This window comes from Podarcis tiliguerta (assembly GCF_965153285.1).
Source record: "Podarcis tiliguerta genome assembly, chromosome: 10".
Lineage (NCBI taxonomy): Eukaryota > Metazoa > Chordata > Lepidosauria > Squamata > Lacertidae > Podarcis > Podarcis tiliguerta.
Window position 1 is genome coordinate 44640622 of NC_139543.1, and position 11825 is coordinate 44652446.

The following is an 11825-nucleotide window of genomic DNA, read 5'->3' on the forward strand; positions in this document are numbered from 1 at the left end:
GTTGCCCAGAGGACTCCCAAGGAGAGGGGAGAGGAGGCAGAGGGAACACTCTGCAAGGGAGGGTTTTGAAAAAGGGTAAGAGGCTGCCAGCTCTGCAGGCAAGGTATGCTGCTATGCAAAGTGCCAGGACAACAGCAAGAGGCACAGACCACCCTCTTTCCTGTTTACCAAGCCTTAAATTAGTTAGAAAAACAAGCCATCATATCCGTAAACAACTTGGTTAATTTCTACATCAATCTCAGGCAAGGAACTCACCTAGCTCTAATCTTCTCCCTTATGCACTGTTTGGCTCTTGACAATATCTAAGAGAGCTAACTTTCCCCCATGAAGCTATTTGCCCTGCGGGGAGACACATGCAGGAACTATTTTGGGTACCTGCATGTTTTAGGCTGTGTTAGTAACCACTTTAGGAAAAGGAATACAGTGGTACCTCGGGTTAAGTACTTAATTCATTCCGGAGGTCCGTTCTTAACCTGAAACTGTTCTTAACCTGAAGACCACGTTAGCTAATGGGGCCTCCTGCTGCCGCTGTGCCACCAGAGCATGATTTCTGTTCTCATCCTGAAGCAAAGTTCTTAACCCGAGGTAATATTTCTGAGTCAGCGGTGTCTGTAACCTGAAGTGTATGTAACCCGAGGTACCACTGTAGAAGGACAGACACAGTGGGGCAGCACAGTTTTGCCCCTCCACATAATGCCTCTGCAGGTACAAATTCCACCACTACACACTATGCGAAGCAAAAGAATTAAACGCATATTGAAATTTCGGATGGACAACCCTGTCAATGTTAGATTCTTTCAGTTTCTCAGTTTTCCAACCTTAAATTCAGTTCTCCCCATTTCTGCATCAGTTTGCCATTTTTTACAATAAAAAAGACTTCTTGAAAATTTGTCAGGATTTAACTGTGAAATTCTCCTAGCATACACCTTTCTGTATGCAATAAAATAATAATAATAATAATAATAATAATAATAATAATAATAATAATAATAATAATAATTTATACCCCTCCCATCTGGCTGGGTTTCCCCAGCCACTCTGAGTGGCTTCCAACAAAATATTAAAATACAGTAGTCCATCAAACATTAAAAGCTTCCCTAAACAGGGTTGCCTTCAGATGTCTTCTAAAAGTCTGGTAGTTGTTGTTCTCTTGTCTAACGCACACAGTTTTGCTGGCAATTTTGCTGAACAGGATGCATTTTTGCAGGTTATTTTCACGAATATATGAATTTCATGCATATTTTCCCTTAACGTAAACATTTTTTGAACAGTTCACATTTGGACAATCATGAATTTTTGACGAAAGCTGTGTTTCAGTTTGCATATTGTTTCAGGAACTGTGAATTAGGCAGATGTGCATTAAAATGTGGAGCAAAGAGAATTTCTCCCCCATCTCTAGTTAAGATACAGCCTTTGTATGCACTTATATGCGCAAGGGGATTGGGAGAAGGGTGTTAGATATGATCATATTGAAAGTGAGGAAGGTTTTCTCTGGTAAAGTTTATTGCTGTGTGCCTTTCTCTAGCAGCTGCTTTCTTGCTTCACAGCACCCTCTTAGGTTGTTTTTGGAGACAGTGGCACTCTGTTTGTGCCAAAGCAATCCAGCTCTCTAGGGCTGAAACAACATTTCTTCCAGCAGAATAGTGTATTGGCTCATCTAGTCTTGTTTAAATGTCACTAGCAAAGGGACATCCACAGAGGCACCGTTCCAATGGTGGGGGAAGAAGGCGGGTAAAGAAATCTCAGTAGAGGAAGGAAGATGCACAAAGCTACTTAGAGCTGCTGTTCTTTGCTGTGCTCAAGATTAAATCGCAAAAAGGCAGCATACATTCAGAACCTTTTTACTATACAGTGGTACCTTGGGTTACAGGCGATTCAGGTTAAAGACGCTTCGGGTTACAAACTCCGCTAACCAGGAAGTGGTTGCTCCAGGTTAAGAACTTTGCCCCAGGATAAGAACGGAAATTGCGCACCAGCAGCGTAGTGGCAGCGATAGGTCCCATTAGCAAAAGCACGCCTCAGGTTAAGAACCATTTCAGTTTAAGAACAGACCTCTGGAACAAATTAAGTTCTTAACCCAATGTACCACTGTATTTTAATGGATGATATCTAGCATTAGTCATACTCAAAGTACCGTAGGCCCCTTGGAATCAGTGGACATTTTAATGGTCTTCTTTAGGTATGGCTCATCATCCTACGATTGTTATAATACTATCAGGTAAGGTAAAGGTAAAGGACCCCTGGACAGCTGAGTCCAGTCAAAGGCAACTATAGGGTGCGGTGCTTATCTCGCTTCAGGCCAAGGGAACTGGAGTTTGTCCACAGACAGCTTTCTGGGTCATGTGGCCAGCATGACTAATCCACTTCTGGCACAACAGAACACTGTGATGGAAGCCAGAGCACATGGAAACGCCATTTACCTTCCCACTGCAGCAGTACCTATTTATCTACTTGCACTGATGTGCTTTAGAACTGCTGGGTTGGCAGAAGCTGGGACAGAGCAATAGGAACCCACCCTGCCACACGGATTTGAACTGCTGACCTTCTGATCATCAACACATATTCAGACCAAGCAGTCATGCACAAACACTATTTAACCCAAAGGAGTTAAATAGCTTTGCCCAAAGGAGTTAAATAGCTTTGCACATAACACTAAATCATATTTAGAAACAAACAATGTCTTACAGTGAATTAGCAGCGTCTGTTCTTGGTTTCTGCACAGAAACAAAACACAAGTGCTGGTCTGCACATAACACTAAGTGAACACTGTAGTTTGTTTCCTCCTTACTCAGCAAAGCAAGGGACAAGGTGGGCACAATCTAAACAGAGGGTAGAATCTGAGCAGAATGTAGAAGCCCACCAGTCATTCATGCAAGCCATGATTTGTTTAGGGCCTTTCAACACTTACTATTTATAGCTAGGGATTAGGGATTTTTTAGTATGCTGCCACACAACAACATCATCATCATTATTTAGCTAGTATTCAGGAATAATGTGCTCAAAAAACCCCACTTTTTCTCCTACTGTTAAAAACAACAACAAAACCCCTTACGTTAATATCCAAAATGGATCCTCAACATTTTCATTTATGCAGCATGTGCACAATCATTAGCCTGGTTTCTGTGTGGAGGGGTTGGAGAGTCAGTGTGCATAGTCTGGAGACACCTGTTTTGCGCTGCTTCCCTCTGACCGGTGTGAGCTATCAGTTTGTGAGCTCAGTTCATACGAAAAATATGGCAGATCAAGATGATGGCACTCGGTCAAAGTACTGCCCATAACAGCAATCATCAGCTGAAGACAAATTCAGAATTCCAGAATATTAGGTATCAATTTCTTTTTTAAGTCATGAAAGGGCTATTGTCATGTGCATGCTTATAACGCCAACATTTAGTACCTGAAGGAGCATGTAAGTGGTTTGACTACAACCATGAAACTTTTCTCAATTTGGGCACAACTCACTATTAGCATGAAAATGAAAACTCAATAATAACAGCCACATGCAACCAAAGGTGTGAACAATCAGCTACTTATTCGCTCTTAAAAAACACTGGATGAATAGCAACTATGCCACTGTAAACAGTAAATGCAGAAAGGCCCTTAAGACTGTGGTTTATTGCAATGTGCAAGCCAGGCCACTAGGATGAATGATAAGTGCTCCTGACCTGAGAAATAATCATGTGTCATCTGAAACACAGGAGAAGTAGAACACAAATCGTGCCCCTGGATATAAGAAGATACTGTACCTCTTCAATTGAATGTTCACTCAGATATTTAAATTTTACTATTTTTACCTCATATCACCATCTCGATATAAAAATATGCATCTTTTAAATATTGTGTCAATCATTCCTCTTCCTCCTCAGCACTTAAGTCTTTGAAACGATGTAGGTTCTTCTTATTATATCCCTTGCACCTATTTCCTGCTTTTACACAGCAAGCCTACTCATGACGTACGCTCTGTGTTCCTCTGCACCCGTGGCACTCATCCATGCATCACCAAGGCAAGTAAGTGAAAGTGAGCAGAGCAGAGGAATCAATAAGAAAAGTCTAGTCCAGTGCCTCGGCTCACTCCTGGAATGTGTAACGTTATGCCTGCAAAAGTGATGGTGGAAGGTAAGAAACACCCGTTGCAATCAACTGACTGCATTCTCACATCTTCTTAGTATATCCTCACAGCCACACCAGATGATACAATGCTGGCCAACTCTGCAGCAAATCACAGCATATTACTAGGAGGATAAAGACAAAACTAAGGACCACACAGAGCACATATATTAAAGGGAAGCCACATAAGGCTATATCACTTTGTCCTCACATTCATCAAACAAAGTCATGGAGGAGAAAGCTATCAGTGGCTACCAACCATGGTGGCTATATGTTCTACCTCCACTGTCAGAGGAAGTGTCTCCATGCGCCCATTGCTGGGAATTACAAGCGGGGAGAGTGCTGTTACACTCAGGTTGGCTGCGATGAGGAAAAAAATGGTAAACTTAAAAGGGCCTGGGGTCTGATGCAGCAGGGCTCTTCTTAAGTTCTTGTGAACTGAACACACAAGTGGGAACTTGGTGGTGGAGACACTGTCGAAAGGAAACTTTGCAAAAACACCAAGATGCACAACAAAGTGGTTTGTCTTCTCAGAACCCTTAGAGGTGCCCTGCCTCAAAATCCCAGACACAAATACTCATGAGGAACCCCTAACTCATTTCCCCATCTTTTAAAGGAACAACATTGCACTGCAGAAAAGAAAATTCGCATTAGAGATGTAAGAGATGTAAGATGTTGTTATTTTTGCTCTAAGCAATCACCAGTATATTTGAGGGGCTGCCTGTTCACATCTGAATGTGCCTGTTCCCGAAGATCTTCATTAATGGTCCCACTTCAACAGTTTAGGCAGGTGACAACTGAAGGTGGGATGCCATCACTGAGAAAGCCCTGACCAGAATATCCTCCCCAGGAATCATCATCTGGTGCCCACTTTAGTAGCTTTTAGGCACCAGATGAAGAAAAGTTTATTCTCTCAATTTCTTAGTGGATAATATTTTAGTGCAGCTTATGTTGCTAACTGATGGTTTTGTTGTTGGTTTACTTTTATTGCAGTTAATTTTTATTGCAGTTAATCGCTGCATATGTATATTGCCGTTTGTCTTCAACTTTTGTATTTGCCACCCCAGGAATTAGTTTTTCAATGAAAGGCAGAGGACGGGAAAAGTAATGATGAATAAACAGTAACTTTGTAGGAGACAGAAGTTTCCAAAATATTTTTATCTATTTGCTCTATTGTTTAATTTAAAACATTTCATAGCTGCTCTTAATCGCAAATGCAATTCCAGAATGGATTATAGTTGAAATACACGTCCATGTACACAGCGCAATCAGCTAAGCAAACAAAGCAGAGAAATGACAAACAAGCCATAAAAAATTTGCATCCATCCTGGCACTGAACTCTAACGAAGGCCTGGACAAATAGCCAAGCCTTCGGCTGGCCTTGAAAACTCAAGAGGGTTGGTGCTACTCAAATGCTAAAGGGAAGTGTATCTTCCCTTATGACACCACATAGTGAGCCTCAGCTAGAGGGGGCACATCCAAAAGAACCTATTTGATGGTGACCCCTAAAATACTAAATAAAAGATAGAATCTTTATTAAGTCTGTGGCTGCATTCAGACATGATGCCAAACCATGGTTTGGTGTTATCTCTGAACCTACACTAGCTTACAAACCATGGTTTTTGAGGGGCTACCAAACCATGGTTTGAATTTAGTTTGCAAACCAATTTGTGCTGCCTGTAGTTTGCTGTTAAAATTGAGTTTACAACCACAGACAAACCATAGTTGATTACTTCATCTCAAGAGACCGCTGCACCAAAGAGATAGGAGTGGATTTATGAGGAAGAGCCATACCTAAGTGGTTGAGTACTCACTTTACATGCAAATGTCCCATGTTCAAATCCTAACATCACTAGCCGGCGCTGAGGGATATGTCTGGCTGGCACCCTCTAGAGCAGGCATAGGCATGTTTTGGGACTACAGCTCCCATCATCCCTAGCTACCAGGACCTGTGATCTGAGATGATGGGAGTTGTAGTCCCAAAACATCTGGAGGGCCGAGTTTGCCTATGCTTGCTCTAGAGTCTCTGTTGGTCAGTGTAGAGTCTACCCCAGATAGTATTGATCTAGATGGACCAATGGTCAGATGCAGTATAAGGCAGCTGCCTACATTCCTAATTTCTGAAGTTGAGTGCTAAGCAGATGGAAAATGAACAAAGACGAGCAGCTCTAAACCACAGCATGCCTGCTGTATATCTAGAAATACAAAACATGGTTTGATTCCTTAATTATGGTCAGCACAAAGCATGTCTTGAAGAGGTATCTAAACTGAGTCTATATCTTCCATTTTATGGGACTACAGTCAGTAGTAAAACACAACTGATCAGATGAAATGGCCATATTTAGGATTACACAACTTAAGACTCAGATAGCACTATGATCACTAGTACAGCTGGATGGGTTGCTAAATGTGACATATAAAAACCAGACTAGGTCTTGCCATTTACAACCCGAGAGGCTGTGATCTCACTTATTTGTCTGCAGGAAAAACAGAAGCACAGGAGCAAAAGGAGGAGTTCAGACAGAAACTATTCGATTGGCATGGTTTTGTGATCACAGTGTGTGTGGTGCTCCAAAGCACAACTCCCACGGGGTACCCTGTAGACTTGGTGGATTGTGAGCACTGAAGCAGCTTGCTCCATACTGTCATAGGCAGAATTTTATGCCACAGAAGGAACAGAACAGATGTGGAAAGCCAAAAACATTCCCCATTTCTTTATTGTCCCTGTCTACAGAAACCGCCTGCAGCTCTTGCGGCCCTCTGCATTTCTGTGAGTTGGTAATTTATTTACTTTCACTTCTGAAATTTCTGCAAGATGAAGGGGTGCAAATAAATAAGCTGCCTAGAACTTGCCAATCAGAAGGTTGGTGGTTCGAATCCCCGCAACGGGGTGAGCTCCCGTTGCTCGGTCCCTGCTCCTGCCCACCTAGAAGTTTGAAAGCACGTCAAAGTGCAAGTAGATAAATAGGTACCGCTCCAGCGGGAAGGTAAATGGCGTTTCCGTGCGCTGCTCTGGTTCACCAGAAGCGGCTTAGTCATGCTGGCCACATGACCCAGAAGCTGTACGCCGGCTCCCTCGGCCAATAAAGCAAGATGAGCGCCGCAACCCCAGAGTTGGTCACGCCTGACCTAATGGTCAGGGGTCCCTTTACCTTTTACCTTTACAGCAGTTACCAGATTTGAAAAAAGCAAGGTTTGGTGGGGTTGTTAAAGCTTGTGCTTTTACTAATTAAAGATGGATAATTGCACAATGAACCTGGAATGGAAGGGGGTGGGCATGTATGATTGGGGCAAATTAAGCAGTGTCACAGGATGTTTCAGAACAACAGCTTTAGCAAGCTCAATGTTCTGTGTATTTATTTTTTTTAAAAGTCCAGTGCTCAGATGATGGGTGGAGATGGGGCTTGGCCCTATCTTGTGTTTTTAGGACTTTAATCACTTTATTTCAGGGCTCCAGGTGTGAGAGGATGATGGGCAAACACTAATCCATGCAGAGAAAGTCCTGATGGGACACTTTCCAAGACTGCAATGCAACATTGCACACTTAATACTATTGAACTCAGTAGGAACTGCATCCAAGCCAGCTTGTGTAGGAGAAAAAAAGAACGAAAAGGAATTGTTAATATCCCTTACAGTGGGGGGGGGGGGGAATCTGTCCCTCCAGTTGTTGCTGACCTACAACTCCCAGCATCCCTGGGGCCTTTGGCCATGCTTCCTGGGGCTGATGGGAGTAGTTCAGCAACATCTGGAGGGCCAAAGGTTCTCCCCAACCTTTACCTTACATGTTACATCTTTAGTACAGTGGTACCTCAGGCTACATACACTTCAGGTTACAGACTTTGGGTTAAGAACTTTGCTTCAGGATGAAAACAGAAATCGGGCTCCGGCGGTGCGGCAGCAGCAGGAGGCCCCATTAGCTAAAGTGGTGCTTCAGGTTAAGAACAGTTTCAGGTTAAGAATGGACCTCCGGAATGAATTAAGTACTTAACCTGAGGTACCACTGTACAGTACTTAGAACACAAAGGGAAAGGTTCAGCCACCAGCATTTTGCTGTTACATAACAGTTTAAGACTGCATCTCCAGTGGTGATACATTGTGTGGCCAATATTTGATATATCCCGCTTCAGCTCTCTTTTAAATTCCCAATGCTTTCTTTATTAGATGCATACATTTAATTTTACTGAATTTGGCTTGAGATGCCACACACTTCCAAGAGTGTGAACCAGGAAGCTGGAAAGCCCTGCCACCTTGGGAACAGCAAATCTGGGTTTGCTGTGGAAATGGGTTGGTAGATTGACGGTGGCGCTTTTATTAATTCACTTGTTTATTTACCATATTTATATTCTGCCCTTACTCATAGGTCTCAAAGCAGAACTACATTAAAATCAGAACAAATCTAAAACATATACAGTATAGCAAACATGAATTCCATACAAATTAAACCAGCAGAAGGAATGAAAATCCAGCCCAGTATACCTTAAAGGTAAAGGTAAAGCTAAAGGCAAAGGGACCCCTGACCATTAGGTCCAGCCGTGACCGACTCTGGGGTTGCGGCGCTCATCTCGCTTTATTGGCCGAGGGAGCCGGCGTACAGCTTCTGGGTCATGTGGCCAGCATGACTAAGCTGCTTCTGGCGAACCAGAGCAGCGCACGGAAACGCCATTTACTTTCCCACCGGAGCGGTACCTATTTATCTACTTGCACTTTTGTGCTTTCGAACTGCTAGGTTGGCAGGAGCAGGGACCGAGCAATGGGAGCTCACCCCGTCGCGGGGATTCGAACCGCCAACCTTCTGATCGGCAAGTCCTAGGCTCTGTGGTTTAACCCACAGCGCCACCCGCGTCCCAATCCAGTGTACGTTAGCCATCCTCAAAAGCCTGGGCAAAGAGGTACATCTTCACCTGACACAACAGCAACAGCCATGTTGGGTTAAGATGCACCTCAGAGGGTTAGCTGTTTATATTTATTTCACTGGGTGGTGATTAGCTTGCTGATGATAGACCACTTCATAGATGCCTTGACAGGGCAAAGGTGCTCTGCTATAGAGAGGAGGGGGAATAGTGGCAGGGATGGCCTTTGGTAATCTTTGGTAATATGGTGCCCTGAGTGAGCCCAAAATCCGTCTCTCCCAAATGGATCTTCTCAATTGTGGATCTTCTCAAATTTGTGCTCCCCTCAGTTTGGCACCCTGTACGGGGGAACCACCAGCACCATACTAAATCTGGCACTGAATGTTGGGCTCACCTTGTTGTCCCACATCTGCTCCTGGGCAGCTTGGGACCATTAAGAAAGCTCAAGGGGACCAAGAGAATCATCTTGCTTCACAACCACCTCCTTCGCAAACCCAGTTGCCTCCCGCCACCTCAGCCTTCATAGAGCACAATGGAATACAGGCTGGGCAAGGGATTTGGAAGAGGAACGGAATCTGTAAGTGAGAGGAGGTAATGCTCTCCTGAGTAGTTTCAGGCAGAGCACTAAATTGGAAGCAGAACAAACAATCTCTTGAAAGCAAACCCTTTGGATTGATTATTAATTAATTAATTAATTAATTAATTAAGCTATCTATCATCTGAGGCTGGCAAGGGTCGGTAGTTTTAGTTCTGTTTTTCCTGACAGTCAAAGCTAATTTTGGCAGAGGATTCACTTCTCATGGGGTTTGCACTCAACTTATAGTCACCTCTAGTCAATAAAGTTTTGTAGAGTTTCAAAAGCCTACAAAACCTGCCTGGCCAATGTTTGTACATCATTGTTGTGCCCTCTAAGCACATTTATTTCTTTTAATACCCTATAGTCCCCCTATAGTCAGCCGAAATGTGTGCCACTTACTAGTTGTAATCCATGGCATGCTCTGGCTTTCCGCTGCTACAACCTGCAGTATGAGGAAGGAGAAACAGGTGCAGGATGAAATGGCAGGGGCATGAAGACTGCAAGAAGGAAAGTGCATTTTTCTCCCAATGTCATCTCTAGATGAAATGGGAAGGAGCAGCTGCAATCCTGAACTAAAGCACTGCATGCTGCAACATTTTGCTGCAGGGTCCTCTTTGTTTAATTCTAGACTGCTGCACAAACATACCCCCAGTAGTTTAAAATTCCAACTTTGCAACAAGATAAAAGCTGGCTGTGACTGACAGAAATCCTCTTTTTTTGTCCTTTCCACTATGAAGACGCTTTCTTCTTAATACTTGTCACTGCCCCCCATTATTCTTGGATTTCCCCATTACCCAATTATGTCTCTTGCAAGGCTCTCAGCGTTACATGTCATGTAATGGATTTTGCCACACATGCCTCAATGGGGGTCCTGAGAGTGCCAGATAAATCATCTGGTCTCAATACATAATTAAGAAGTTTGGGTCTATCACATAGTACAGAAGGGCTTGTCTTTGATGTTGCAAAACACTAGGCCTACTACAGGCATAACAAGCCCCCCCATTGGGCTGACACATATACTGCATAGTTTTTGCAGCTCTTGCCTCCAGGAGCTTTTCAAACAGGATTACTCTTCAATTCCTGGGAGTCGTATCAGGACACTGCAAATGCCCTATCCCTTCCATTCCTGAGCATCACGCAGATTTGTTTCATGTGCGCCGTCGCAGCCTTCCTTTATTCTTCCCCAGAAATCTGTCATCCTAGACGCTTCCCAAGGGTTGCTCATCATTACTCCCGTATAACCCAAGATTCAAATTAATTACTACTTAGTTGAGCAAGTAATGGACAGTCCCCATTGGCTTCCCTTACGGTGTTCCTCTTACGGCAGATCGGCTATGCTACTTCCCAATCAGTTTCTCCTACAATGCATCCGTCATTATCATTGCTGGCTCTACAATGAGCCCAACTAAGGAGGATGCTTCAGCGGATGATTTTGGGAGGGGCGGCAGACTGAGGTCCTACCTCACCTCCTCCCACCCTGACTGGTACCTAACATAGCAGGCACACACTGTTAGGGAAAGAAAGTCAAAGCGTGGTGGCAGGAGGAGGCAGTGGTGGAAAGAAGCAAATGGTGGGAGAGGCTGTAAAACAGACCAGAGCATCGCTAGGTAGGTTCAAGCTGCAAATCCCTCTGAACTCAGTAGCGCTTGCAGCTATGTAAGCATTCATAGGACTGGGCTGTAAGTCCCATTGAACTCTATATAATGGTGCTGCTAAAACCAACAAGATTGATTTGACAGAAGTGGATTGGGATCAATGGATCTGCATTCTCAAAAGGGATTCTCATCTCTCTTTTGACAGACTGGAAGTGGGATAAAGTAAATGGATATGCTTGGAAGTTCCATTCAGAAGATTTTTCATTTTTATTTTATTCCATTCTCCTCTGCTGTCCCCAGAGCTTCTTTCCAAAATACCAGTCTGCAACTAAACATTTTTCTATCCCTTCAAGTGTGTCCTCAAACACACAATTTTGGTAATACCCCATATCCACTCACATCCCTTGTCTCTAGCCTGACTTGATGCAATTGCATTTGCTCACATTGATCAATTGGAACCCTCCCAACACCCTTCCACCAGTGTAAAACTTATACGGCTGGGGGTGAGGGGAGAGAGAGATGATTTTGATATCAATTGAACCATAATTAAGCATGCCAATCTTTCGCTAGAAAGTTCAATACATTCCCCTGCATATGTTGACTCAGTGGTAAGCACTATCATCCTGAACTGGACTTACTCAAATGCTAAGCATGCCTAGGATCACAGACTTGGAGGTGCTTGAGTGGCTTCTGATTTCA

At 43.6% G+C, this 11825-nt stretch overlaps 1 protein-coding gene across 7 annotated transcripts in view; it reads right to left on the bottom strand.

Moving 5' to 3' along the window:
* Positions 1–11825, bottom strand: part of CACNA1I (calcium voltage-gated channel subunit alpha1 I) — a 354183-nt gene that overhangs the window by 170839 nt on the left and 171519 nt on the right. The gene's annotated exons all lie outside the window — the stretch shown is intronic.